This window comes from Mustelus asterias, chromosome 25 (genome assembly GCF_964213995.1).
Source record: "Mustelus asterias chromosome 25, sMusAst1.hap1.1, whole genome shotgun sequence".
Lineage (NCBI taxonomy): Eukaryota > Metazoa > Chordata > Chondrichthyes > Carcharhiniformes > Triakidae > Mustelus > Mustelus asterias.
Genome location: NC_135825.1, coordinates 8,763,151 through 8,776,701, shown reverse-complemented (window position 1 = coordinate 8,776,701; position 13,551 = coordinate 8,763,151). Strand labels below are relative to the sequence as shown.

At 46.6% G+C, this 13,551-nt stretch overlaps 1 protein-coding gene across 1 annotated transcript in view; it reads left to right on the top strand.

Moving 5' to 3' along the window:
• nfasca (neurofascin homolog (chicken) a) overlaps window positions 1-13,551 on the top strand; it is a 279,787-nt gene that overhangs the window by 44,311 nt on the left and 221,925 nt on the right. Inside the window, exon 2 of the mRNA XM_078242069.1 lies at window positions 4,027-4,172. The gene's annotated coding sequence lies outside the window, so the exon portion shown is untranslated. The remainder of the gene's footprint in view (window positions 1-4,026; window positions 4,173-13,551) is intronic.

Genomic DNA, 13,551 nt, shown 5'->3' with positions numbered 1-13,551 from the left:
CACTCATGTCCTTTTAGGGAAGGAAATCTGCCATCTTTACCCAATCTGGCCTACATGTGACTCCAGACCCACAGCAATGTGGTTGACTCTTAATTGCCCTCGCGAATGGCTGAATGAGACACTTAGTTCAAGGGGCAATTAGGGATGGGCAATAAATGCTGGCCCAGCCAGCGACACCCACATCCCAATGGACGAACAAAAAAAACTTGCCAACCTATCAGCGCGCTTTCCTCCTATGGTATAAATTGTTGTGATTATTTGAAATTTGACACTCTTGTGTTTGTCCTGATGAGTGCAAGATGAAAAACTTCAGCGACATGTCTCTCTTTTCAGCAATGTATAAGGGGGGGGGGGGGTCACCAGTAATTCAACCTATCCAACCTGCTCAGCCACTTTGTTCGTTATGTCAGCTCTACCTTTGTATCCCAATTCATATCCCTTTATTTTACGCTTAATCCCCTTGATTCCCAAGTCAGCACTCCAAACACTTTGTAAAAGACCTCAACTAAACTGATGGCTGCTCTTCTCACAGCCTGATGACCGAACTCAAAATTCTGACGTTTTTAGCCAGTTTATTTCACACTCTGACATCTTAACACTCCCTGTTTCTGATTCCCACACCAGATAAAAAGAGTAATTCCATTTTTATTTCTGCCAAACCACTTTGTTATTCTGAATTTAATCTCGCGTTAACCTATGACGCACTACCGCATTGAGTAGTATTGGTAATTAGCGTAGATGTATTTGACGGGAAGTTAGAAAGTACCTGAGGGTGAAAGGACTAGAAGTATCTGCAGACAGGAAGCGAATACCGTGTGAGAACACTCAGGTGGAGCACAAACAGCAGTGTCGACCTTCTGGGCCAAACAGTCTGTTTCTGCATTGGTAATTCTCCATGATTCCATTTGGCAATTTTAAATTTCCATCTTGTTTGTTTTAATAAGATTCTCCTTATTACTGAAAAAGTGGAAAAGTCCAGAACTGTCATCAATGATTAGTGTTGACGAGGGGCAGTATACATTCAGTTAAATTTTTTGTGTATAGTGTGGTGTGTCTGCGTGAATATGTGAATGGTGTGCGCGCTGTGTGTGAGGTGTGAGTAAATGCAATTGTTTATTTGGCATGGTGTGCGTGTGTGTGTGTATGTGTGTTTGTGTGTGTGTGTGCTTGTGTATGTTGTGGTGTATGGTGTCTGTGTTTGTGTGCGCGGTGTGTGTTTATATGTGTATGTTATGGTGTATAGCATGTTTTTTTGTGTGTGTGGTGTGCATAGTGTGGTGTGTGTTGTACGTGTGTATGGTGTGCGTGTGTGTGTGTGTGTGTATGTTTGTGTGTATGTGTGCATGTCGTGTGTGCATGTCGTGTGTGCATGTCGTGTGTGCATGTCATATATTGTGTGTGTATGTTATGGAGTGTATGTTATGGAATGTGCGTATGTTAGGGAGAGTGTGCGTATGTTACGGAGAGTGTGCGTATGTTACGGAGAGTGTGCGTATGTTACGGAGAGTGTGCGTATGTTACGGAGAGTGTGTGTATGTTAGGATGTGTGGATGTTGTGGTGTGCTTATATGTTATGGTGTGTGGATGTTGTGTGCTTATATGTTATGGTGCGTGTATGTTATGACGTGTGTGTGCTATGATGTTTGTATGTTGTGGTGTGCGTGTGTGTTATGACGTGTGTGGATGTTGTGTGTGTGTGCGTGTTTGTATGTTTGTGTGTCTGTGTGAACAACTAGAGATGTGTAACATTGAGAGAAAGGGAAATGTTCTCTCATATCTAACACTGTGATTGCCTGGCATTGTGCAAAGCAGCAGCTGAAACCCGAGACCAGGAGAGCAGATTCAGGCTGGAGAGGCAAGGTTTGGGATATTCATTTGTACCACGTCCTGGATCTGTATAACATCCGTATAAATGCTGCCCAGCTCTCACTCAGCACTGTTTATCGCCATCTCTTTCTTGTATGAACACGCATGTGTTATCTACGTGCTAATGAATGCCTTTCCAGCTTCGACATGCTGACAGTGAATTCATGCACAAAAACTCGCTGCAAATAATGAAGGGTATCCTCTGCATAATTCTACCTCTCCGAGTGATTCTGGGTTTTCCTCACAGTATAAAGGAAAAAGAAAGAAAACTTGCATTTGTGTAGCACCTTTCGTAACATTAGTGATCCTTTAGTGTTTTACAACCATTGACTTTTGAAGTGCATTAAATGTAGGAATGAAGACAGCCAATTTGCAATAGCAAGGTCCCAAAAACAGCGAGGGGTTAATGACCAGATAATCAGTTTTTGTGGCGTGGGTAAATATTGGGCCAGAATGTGGGATAACTCCCCCTGTCCTTCTTTGAGAGGCAGGTGGGGCCTCGGGTCATGATCCAGTTGGTAAGATGGCACTTATATTAGGGCGGCATTCCTTCGGTATGGCACCAAAGAGGGTCAGCCTTGGAGTTTGTGTCTCTGGAGTGAGTACAGCACAGAACCCGAGGAATAGTGTTGGTTTAACTGCTCCTGTAAACAGTAAGGTGGACATCTCATTCAGCGCACACGGCCCAAGGCAGCACAATGACACAGTGGTTAGCACTGCTGCCTCACTGCACCAGGGACTTGGGTTCGATTCCCGGCTTGGGACATTGTCTGTGCAGAGTCTGCACATTCTCCCCGTGTCTGCATGGGTTTCCTCCAGGTGCCCTGGTTTCCTCCCAAAGTCCGAAAGACGTGCTGGTTAGGGTGCATTGGCCATGCTAAATTCTCCCTCAGTGTATCCGAACAGGTGCTGGAGTGTGGCGACTAGAGGATTTTTAAAATCCCACCTATGAAGTCAAGGGCGTCACAATGGCGCAGTGGTTAGCACTGCTGTTTCACAGCGCCAGCAACCCAGGTTCGATACTGGCTTGGGTCACTGTCTGTGCGGAGTCTGCACGTTCTCCCCGTGTCTGCGTGGGTTTCCTCCCACAGTCCAAATGCATGCTGGTTAGGTGCATTGGCCATGCTAAATTCTCCCTCAGTGTACCCAAACAGGCACCGGAGTGTGGCGACTAGGGGATTTTCACAGTAACTTCATTACGGTGTTAATTTCAGCCTGCTTGTGACACTAATAAATAAACTTTAAACTCTGTCGAATTACCTGGGAAGGGGTGCAGGGTGAGGGAGTTAGCTGTGACCAGCTGCGTACGCTACTGGGAAGTGCAGCAAGGAGCAGAGTTCACAGAATCACAGAATATCACAGCGCAGAAAAGGCCCTTCGGCCCATCGAGTCCACACCAACACATGAAAAGCCCTGACCTGCCCACCTAATCCCACTTGCCAGCACTTGGCCCATAGCCTTGAATGTTATGGCAGGTCAAGTACTCATCCAGGTACTTTTAAAGGATGTGGGACATCCCGCTTCCAGGCAGCGCATTCCAGACCGTCACCACCCTCTGGGTAAAAAAGGCTTTTCCTCACATCCCCCCCAAACTTCCCGCCCCTCACTTTTAACTTGTGTGCCCTGGTAACTGACCCTTCAGCTGAGGGGAACAGCTGCTCCCTCTCCACCCTGTCCATGCCCCTCATAATCTTGAACACCTCAATCAGGTCACCCCCTCAGTCTTCTCTGCTCCAGAGAAAACAACCCAAGCCTATCCAACCTCTCTTTATTACTTAAATGTTCCATCCCAGGCAGCATCCTAGTAAATCTCCTCTGCATCCCCTTCGCGTCCTTCCTATAATGTGGCGACCAGAACTGTACACAGTACTCCAGCTGTGGCCTCACCAAAGTTCCATACAACATCCATCATGACCTCCCTGCTTTCAGTCCCATTCTGGCCCGTCCCTGACTCCCTGTTTAAAGGGCTGTGTGTTCAGCTGAAGGAACCCTGTCGCCGTGCACGGGGTCCTTTTGTGCAGAGGATTGCGCCTGATGAATTATTCATGGAGCAGCTGAGAGCGAGAGAGAAAGAGCAAGCAGAGGGAGGGAGGGACTGAGAGTGTAATCGAGGGGACAGCTGTCAATAAATAAAACATGATATTGTCTATCCCTTACCAGTCGGAGCTGGGATGATAATCTGGAGCAGAGATAGACTTGGTGTGGAAGAAGGAGGTATTCAGGTTCTAACAGGAGGGACACCACAGAGGAAGATTTCACAGGACATTGTTTGAAAGACTCTACTGAGACAAGGCTTTAACTACCAGGTACCCGTACTCCTCTGTTTACTGTTCAAAGCCCGCTGACGGTGGTGCATTAATTTTTAATTAATAATTAGTAAAGAAAAATGTTTCAGCATTGCGGTGAGTATTAGGTATCAGAGACTGGAGTGTGGGTTTAGCACTGGCTTCCCTCAGTGCTGCCTAATCCTTGATTACTTCAAGCACTTTGTGTTTACCGTGCCAGTTTTGTCTAAGAATGAATGAAATGGAGATCATTTTGACAGTGTAAATGGAAGCAAGGCCTATCATCACAATGGAGCAACATTTAAAATCAAATCTCCTGAGTGTCGGCATTGCAAAAAAACGTGGGTTCCAATCCAAAATCTAATCCAGGGATTCAGCTATTTTTAATGTATTGAATAATGGATACCTGGGAGTGATTTATGGGCTCGAATCTCACCTAAGTATTTGGATGGTGATATATGGAACAATAGATAACTGGCAATTAGTTGTAGACGGAATCAAATTGAAGGATGGTGATATCTGGGAGTAAGTTACAGGCTGGAATCTAAACAATCTGTTTGGCTAGTAATGTGTATATAGAATAATATTATCGGGCTGAAATTTCCCATCCTTGTTCGAGGCTGGGATTTTCCACTGTCGCTGAAAGGGATTGGGGTTTTGTCTGGAATACCAAATTCTGGAATACCAGAGTCTCACCCTAGATATCTGGGAGTTAGTTGCAGGCTGGAATCTGACGGATGTGTTTGGATGGGGTGCATAAGGGCAGGACGGTAGCGCAGTGGTCAGCACTGCTGCTTCACAGCGCCAGGGACCCGGGTTCGATTCCCGGCTTGGGTCACTGTCTGTGTGGAGTTTGCACATTCTCCCCGTGTCTGCGTGGGTTTCCTTCAGGTGCTCCGGTTTCCTCCCACATTCTGAAAAACGTGCTGGTTAGATTCATTGACCTGAACAGGCGGCGGATTGTGGCGACTGGGGGAATTGCACAGTAACTTCATTGCAGTGTTAATGTAGACCTTACTTGTGATAAATAAATAAAAAACTAAAACTATATCTATAGATATTTTGTGTAGAGTAATAGATATTGATTGGGAGGGATTTCACGCAGAAATCTGAATAACGGGGTTGGATAGATTTCTATATGGACTGATAGATACCTGGGACTGGGCTGCATGCTGGAAACTAATGGAGATATTCAGGCGGTTTACACAGAGATTAATGAGAGCCCAGGAATAGGTTACAGGCCGAAAGCTAATTGAAGGTTTTGGAAGATTGATGGACAGAATAATGGCTACCCTGAAGTTACAAGCTATAATTGAGGTGCCAAGTGACATCATAAATAGCAGAAGAATAGATTGTGTATTTTATAACCACTGTCTAAGGTGCCTTATTAAATTACTGCCACATTACCCTTCCAGCATCTGTGATATTGTTTTGATAACCTGTGCTGCGGAGTTTGTCGGTGGTCTTGCTCAGGCTGAGCTTATGTTGCAGTTGGAAATCAGTGTTACGATGTGTTGCTGCATGTTTTCCCATCTGGGCTGCAGCCCTCCAGGATTATTCCGGATTCCCAGCAATTAAGGATTAATCTCCAGGTCACCACTACGGGCAAAATGCTGCACAAAGGTGATAGGAACATAGGATCAATCAGATCATGGCTGATCTCTCCCTGGTCTCAAATCCACCTCCCCACCTGTTCCCCATATCCTTTTTTTTAATTAGAAATATATCCATCTCCTTCTTGAAACCATTCAACGATTCTAGACTCCACCTCGCCACGGGGCATTGAGTTCCACAAATTCACCACCCTCTGCGAGAAGTAGTTCCTCCTCATCTCACTTCTAAATCTACCGCCTCTCAACCTATACCTGTGACCAAAAGAGAAAATGCTGGAAAATCTCAGCAGGTCTGGCAGCATTTGTAAGGAGAGAAAAGTGCTGACGTTTCGAGCCCAGACAACCCTTTGTCAAAGCTATACTTGTGACTTCTTGTTCTAGATTGCCCCACAAGGGAGAAACATTTGGTCTACATTTACTTTATCAATTCCTTTTAAAATTTTATATCCCTCAATCAGAGGAGGCATTTCTTCACCCCAAAGAGTGGTGAGCCTGTGGAATTCATTACCACAGGAAGTAGTTGATGCCAAAACATTGAACGTATTCAAGAGGCGGCTGGATATAGCACTTGGGGCGAATGGGATCAAAGGTTATGGGGAGAAAGCAGGATTAGGCTGTTGAGTTGGATGATCAGCCATGATGGTGATGAATGGCGGAGCAGGCTCGAAGGGCCGAATGGTCTCCTCCTGCTCCTATCTTCTATGTATGTTTCTATCTTGCTCTAGTCAGGACAAACATCAGACTGCCAAATTTCAAAGGGAACAACAATATATATTGCACAAGAAAAGGATATTGATTGTTTGGCAAGTTGACTCTGGTCGAAGTGTTGCCATGGCAATTGCACCAGGGACTGATTGTCCCCTCACATTCTTGTTTAATTCATTGATTTGTTCTTTTTCTCATTTTCTGGAAAGTCTATGTTTAGAAAAATATTGGAGGTGGGGGAGGAAAAGCTGCTTGACGTCCAGCCAAGGATCATCCAGCTGGCTAACGAAGAGCTTGTATCCTTTCCTGACGGTATCCGTGGGGAGAGAATAGAGCCAACGTTTCGAGCCTGAATGATAATTTGTCAGCTCTGTCGAAGGGTCATCTAAAATCGAAACGTTGGCTCTACTCTCTCCCTATAGATGCCGTCAGACCTGCTGAGATTTTCCAGCACTTTCTGTTTTTGTTTCAGATTCCAGCATCTGCAGTATTTTGCTTTTATCTTGGTTGCTTTCCATGGGAAAGTGACAGCTGTGTGATTGACATGTCAAGCAACCAATGGTAGGAGGATACGGAAGGGAGACAGAGGCAGGACATCGACCATAAAAAGATCAGTCGACCTGGGGCAGGATTTTCTGGCCGCACTCGCCCCAAATCCAGAAAATCCCGCCCGAGGTCAATGGACCTCTTCATGCTCCATGTGGGATTCTTTGGATTTGGTGCGACCGCGGTCGGAAAATCCTGCCCAGTCACATGATGAAGCCTCCAAGAATACAACCAATCAGAGTTGGCAACTCCAACTGAAGGATGAACAATTTAGAATCATAGAATAAAATCATCGAATCCCTCCGGTACAGAAGGCCATTCAGCCCATCGAACCTGTACCGAACACAATCCCACCCAGGAACCAGTAACCCTGCACATTTAGCCTGCTAATCCCCCTGACAGTAGGGTCAGTTTAGCATGACCAATCCATCTAACCCACACATCTTTGGACTGTGGAAGGAAACCGGAGCACCCTGAGGAAACCCACGCAGACACGGGGAGAATGTGCAAACTCCACACAGACAGTGACCCAAGGCTGGAATTGAACCCGGGTCCCTGGTGCTGTGAGGCAGCAGTGCCAACCACTGTGCCACCGTGCCACCCCAATTGTATCCTTACTCCTGAGTTTCCCTGAGAAATCATCTGCCATTGGTCAATGTGCGGTCATGTGATGAGTATGTAATTTGTTTGGCTAAGATCAAGTATAGTATCTTGTCTTGCATCTGGTCTTAGCCAATGAGGTTAAGCTAAGACTTCACCTGAAGGAATTTTTTAAAAGCCAGCTGGGCCTTTTGGCTAAGATGGAGCTCAGATCGAGCCTGGGAGGGGGTGTAATGCCTCATTCTGTCAGCTTGGATCTTGAATGATTGAGCCCAAGATGGGATCTACGTCCTGTCTTGTCAGCTTGGATCTGTTTTGTGTCTCGTGCGGACTCTGATTGGACCAAATTGGATTTTTGATTGGGAATAAAAAGTACCAAAAGGTCCAAAAAATAATTTGCTTTTATTCATGAGGGTGCAAGGCCAACATGTATTGCCCATCCTTAATTGCCCTTGATAAGGGTGTGGTGATGAGTTGTGATCTTGAACCACTCCAGTCCAAGTGATGAAGGTGCATCCACCGTGCTGTTTGGACATTCCCGGACCACCGGACATTCTCTCTCCCACCTTCTCCCTTCGGGAAAAAGATACAAAAGTCTGAGGTCACATACCAACTGACTCAAGAACAGCTTCCTCCCTGCTGCTGTCAGACTTTTGAATGGACTTACCTTGCATTAAATTATTCTTTCTCTACACCCCAGCTATGACTGTAACACTACATTCTGCACTCTCTCGTTTCCTTCTCTATGAACGGTATGCTTTGTCCGTATAGCGCGCAAGAAACAATGCTTTTCACTGTATGTTAATACATGTGACAATAATAAATCAAATCAAATCAAGGATGGGAGTTCCGGGATTTTGACTTGGTGATTGTGAAGGGAGGATGATGTATTTCCATGTCCGGATGGTGTGTGACTTGGAGGGGAAATTCCTGCTGCCTTTGTTCTTCTAGATGGTAAAGATCTTGGGTGCGGCCCTCCCGGCCATTCACGCCGCGCTCCCACTGCAGCGAGATTGGAGATTTTGGCACCCAGCCAAATCTCCCGTTCAATGCAGCGAGATGGAAAAATCCCGCCAGTGGTAACATCCTGGTCCTTGAGTTTGAAGGAGCCCTGAAAGGAATCTTGGTGAGGTGCTGCAGTGTGATGTTGCACACTACTTCCACGATGGGTTTGGGGGGGGGGGAAGCTGGTGAATGGTTGAGATAATGGATGAGGTGCCAGCCAAGCATGTGTTGTTGTGTTGTGGTGTGAAGCTCAAAGATTGGAGGATACCACAGCTTTGTACAAAACGCAAGTTGCAGTCACACAAACCAGTGAGTGTGTTGTGTCGGGGAGTCCGTGCGGTGCTATTTTAGAACATGAGACAGACTCATTTTGCTGCCACTGCTGTGGTCTCCTGACCTTTGGACATTTGATGCCTGTCATCAGTGAAATGTGGTGGAGAATGGCTGTCGTAAAATGACGTCGGGGACAAAAGCGATTAGCTGTGCACGTGTTCCCGGCCCTGAGACATCAGGCAGCCCATTCACGGTTGCTGTGGTTTCCTTTGATCCTGTTAATGTTTTACCTGGCAGGGCAGTGGGGTGGGATACAGAGAGAAGGAGTTTGCTGAGTGAGCAGTTGTTCTGCTTCCTTCCTCACCAGATCCGACAGAATGTGGGCTGATTCTCCAAACCCAGAGGGGTGCGTCGTTATTTGGATCCAGACCAATTCCCCTCATGGGGAGCCCCTACCGTCCGGCAGGGTCATCCCAAAGAGGTGGAACAGGAAAATTCAGCCACTGTTGTTACATTTGGACTCTGGATTATAAAATCCCTACAGTGCAGAAGAAGACCACTTGGCCCATCGAGTCTGCACCGACCACAATCCCACCCAGGCCCTATTCCCTTAACCCCTCACATTTTCTCTTGACACTAGGGTTAATTTAACATGACCAATCAATCTAACCCGCACATCTTTGGACTGTGGGTGGAAACCGGAGCACCCGGAGGAAACCCACGCAGACACGGGGAGAATGTGCAATCTCCAGACAGACAGTGACCCGAGGCCGGAATTGAACCCAGGTCCCTGGTGCTGTGAGGCAGCAGTGCTAACCACTGTGCCACCATGCCACCCGTTGGAGTTGTGGGAGAACATCGACTGGAAGGCACGGGGTGATGCCTGTTCTGTAGCCCTTAAAATCACAAAGAAAGGGACATGACCATAGGTTGCTGTCAGAGTGTAAATTAAGGAGATAAAGGCACAGAGTGTGATTAAATGTTACTGTTCAAAACTTGATCTTAAATGACAGGTGCCATTAGAAAGCTCTCTAAATGCAAAGTTATCTTTGACTATTCAAGAGCATTCATTGACAGAAGAAAACTGTTGCTGGATCTCAATTCAATTTGATTTGATTTGATTTATTATTGTCCCATGTATTAGCATACAGTGAAAAGTATTGTTTCTTGCGCGCTATACAGACAAAGCACACCGTTCATCGAGAAGGAAACGAGAGAGTGCAGAATGTAGTGTTACTGTCATAGCTAGGGTGTAGAGAAAGATCAACTTAATGCGAGGTAAGTCCATTCAAAAGTCTGACGGCAGCAGGGAAGAAGCTGTTCTTGAGCCGGTTGGTACGTGACCTCAGACTTTTGTATCTTTTTCCCGATGGAAGAAGGTGGAAGAGAGAATGTCTGGGGTGTGTGGGGTCCTTAATTATGCAGGCTGCTTTGTCGAGGCAGCGGGAAGTGTAGACAGAGTCAGTGGATGGGAGGCTGGTTTGCCTGATGGACTGGGCTGGATGTTCCCAGGCCCTCCCTGATGATGTAATCAGGGGGATTGTGCCTGCATGGTGATGGACAAAGATGGAAGTTGGGGGGATTAATGGGGCTTGATCACCCTGAATCCTGCGTGGCATAGCTGGGGGGGGGGAGGTGGGGACGGGGGGAGGGGGGGATGGGGACGGGGGACAGGGGGGGGCGACCTTGAGTGGTGGGTGGGGGGAAATTGGCCCACTGTGAATGAGGATTGGGGGTGTTCTCCTTGCCTGCCGTGGTCCCGATATTCTTGTGGGGGTGAGAGGGGAGGCCTTTAACTTTTCTTTGAGATCAGGACACCCTTTAAAACGATGCCTCTATCCCTGTGGAGCCGCTCTTGCTCACTCTATCGGGCCCCGTCCTGCCAGAGTGACAGTGTAAAACCCACCCTCCTGCTTGTTTTGACAAAGTGTCAGAAGGTCTGGGCCGGAGTTCTCTGACTTCGCCCATGGCTGGGATTCTCCAGTCCCGCTGCAGTGAATGGAGTTTAGCTGAGCGTCAAATTCTCCGTTCTCTCTGGTAGCGATGGCGGGGCATGCGACTTCGGGGAACCGCGGGAGAAACATGCCGGTTTTCAGTCAGGACCTGACACTTTTGCCACTTCTGCCAACAAAACGTTGTTCAGGCCACATTTGGAATACTGTGTCCGATTCTGGTCGTCACACTACCAGAAGGACGTGGAGGCTTTGGAGAAAGTACAGAATGTTGCCTGCTATGGAGGGTATTAGCTATGAAGAGAGATTGAACAAACTGGGATTGTTCTCCCTGGAAAGACGGAGGCTGAGGGGCGACCTGATAAAAGTTTATAAAATTATGAGGGGCATAGATAAGGTGAACAGTTGGAAGCTTTTTCCAAGGGCAGAAGTGACAATTACAAAGGGGCACAAGTTTAAGCTAAGGGGGGAAAGGTTCAGTGGAGATGTGCGGGGGATGGTTTTTACACAGGGGGTGGTGGTGGTCTGGAATGCACTGCCAAGTGAGGTGATTGAGGCAGACACATTAGTGACATTTAAGACTTATCTGGATAGACACATGAACAGATGGGGAATAGAAGGATGCAGGTGGTTGGTCTGATAGGCAACACGATCGGTGCAGACTTGGAGGGCCGAAGGGCCTGTTCCTGTCCTGTACTGTTCTTTGTTCTTTGTTGTTCTTTTGGTAAATTCCACCCTGCCTCTTGCATGCGTTTTATATTTGTTGCTCTGTGTCTGATGTGAATGTAATCAGGTTACCATTCAAGTGACCTTCACACCAACATTTCCCTGAAGAATGAAAGTGTCTTAGAATCGATTGAAAGCTCCTACCCACCCCCTCTACTCTCCTTTCAATGGATTGTGCTGATTGCGCAATCAAAAATCCAATTAATTTCTCATGGCGATACCATTCAGATGTTAATTTCCCTTTATATCTTGTGATTGTGCTAATGAAAGACTGGGCCAGAACTCTGAGTCTATTTGAGTCCATACATCTTGCAGATAAAGTTAATCAAAGGTTATCATCTTAAGAAAAGGATCCTATAAATGTTAGTTCCTGCATTCTGGTCCATAGAACCAAAGAGGGAGGCCACTTGGCCCATCTGAGCCAGCTCTGACGAAGGGTCATCCAGACTGCAAACATTGGCTCTATTCTCTGTTCACAGATGCTGTCAGACCCACTGAGATTTTCTAGCAATTTCCATTTTTGTTACTTTTCGAAAGAGTTTAGGGTATCTGCCTCCAACTCTGGCAATGAATTCCAGACACTAATCATCCTCTGCGTAAAAATGTACTTCCTCATGTCCCCTCTACAACTACTGGTAAACCTTCGCTGAACTCCCTCTGTAGCAAGGATATCCTTCCTCAGATAAGGACACCAAAACTGCACACAATACTCCAGGTGTGGCCTCACCAACGCCCGATACAATTGCAGCAAATCTCGATACGGGATTGTACTATTCACAAAAGCAGTTGTCAGAATTTGAAATCTTCCTTTTTGTTAAACTCACTTAAGACTTGAAGTGGAACACGGTGGCACAGTGGTTAGCACTGCTGCCTCACAGCGCCAGGGACCCAGGTTCAATTCCAGCCTCAGGTCACTGTCTGTGTGGATTTTGCACCTTCTCCCCGCGTCTGCGTGGGTTTCCTCCGGGTGCTCTGGTTTCCTCCCATGGTCCAAAGATGTGCGGGTTAGGTGGATTGGCCATGGTAAATTGATCTTAGTATCGGGTAAATATGTGGGGTTACAGGAATAGGGCCTGGGTGGGATTGTGGTCGGTGCAGACTCGATGGGCTGAATGGCCTCCCTCTGCACTGTAGGGATTCTATGATTCAGCAATTTTTAAAAATAAAACTCATTCTTGGGAACTGGAAGCAAGGCCAGCATTATTAAAGAACAAAGAAAATTACAGCACACGAATTGGCCCTTCGGCCCTCCAAGCCTGCACCGACCATGCTGCCTGACTGAACTAAAACCCCTTCCCTTGCGGGGACCAAATCCCTCTATTCCCATCCTATTCACATATCTGTCCGGACGCCCCTTAAAACTCACTATCGTATCTCCTTCCACCACCTCCCCCAGCACCAATTCCAGGCACCCACCATCCTCTGTGCAAAAAAAACTTGCCTCGTACATCTCCTTTAGATCTCGCACCTTAAACCTATGCCCCCTAGTAATTGACTCTTCCTCCCTGGGAAGAAGCTTCTGACTATCCACTCTGTCCATGCCTCTCATAATCTTGAGACTTTTTGTTGCTCTAGGTTAGTTTGAGAGAACAGAGTTTGCTTGCGAGGTCACATCAGAGAGCAGTGAATTGTACTGGTACAGGACTGGAGTCACAGACAAACCAGACCAGATGAAGACAGTTATTTGATTGTGGTTTGATTTATTATTGTCACATGTATTGGGATACAGTGAAAAGTATTGTTTCTTGCGCGCTATACAGACAAAAGATACCATTCATGGAGTACATAAGGGAGAAGGAAAGGAGAGAGTGCAGAATGTAGTGTTACAGTCATAGCTAGGGTGTAGAGAAAGATCAACTTAATGCAAGGTAAGTCCATTCAAAAGTCTGTGACAGCAGCAGGGAAGAAGCTGTTCTTGAGTCGGTTGCTACGTGATCTCAGTCTTTTATATCTTTTTCCCGACGGAAGAAGGTGGAAGAG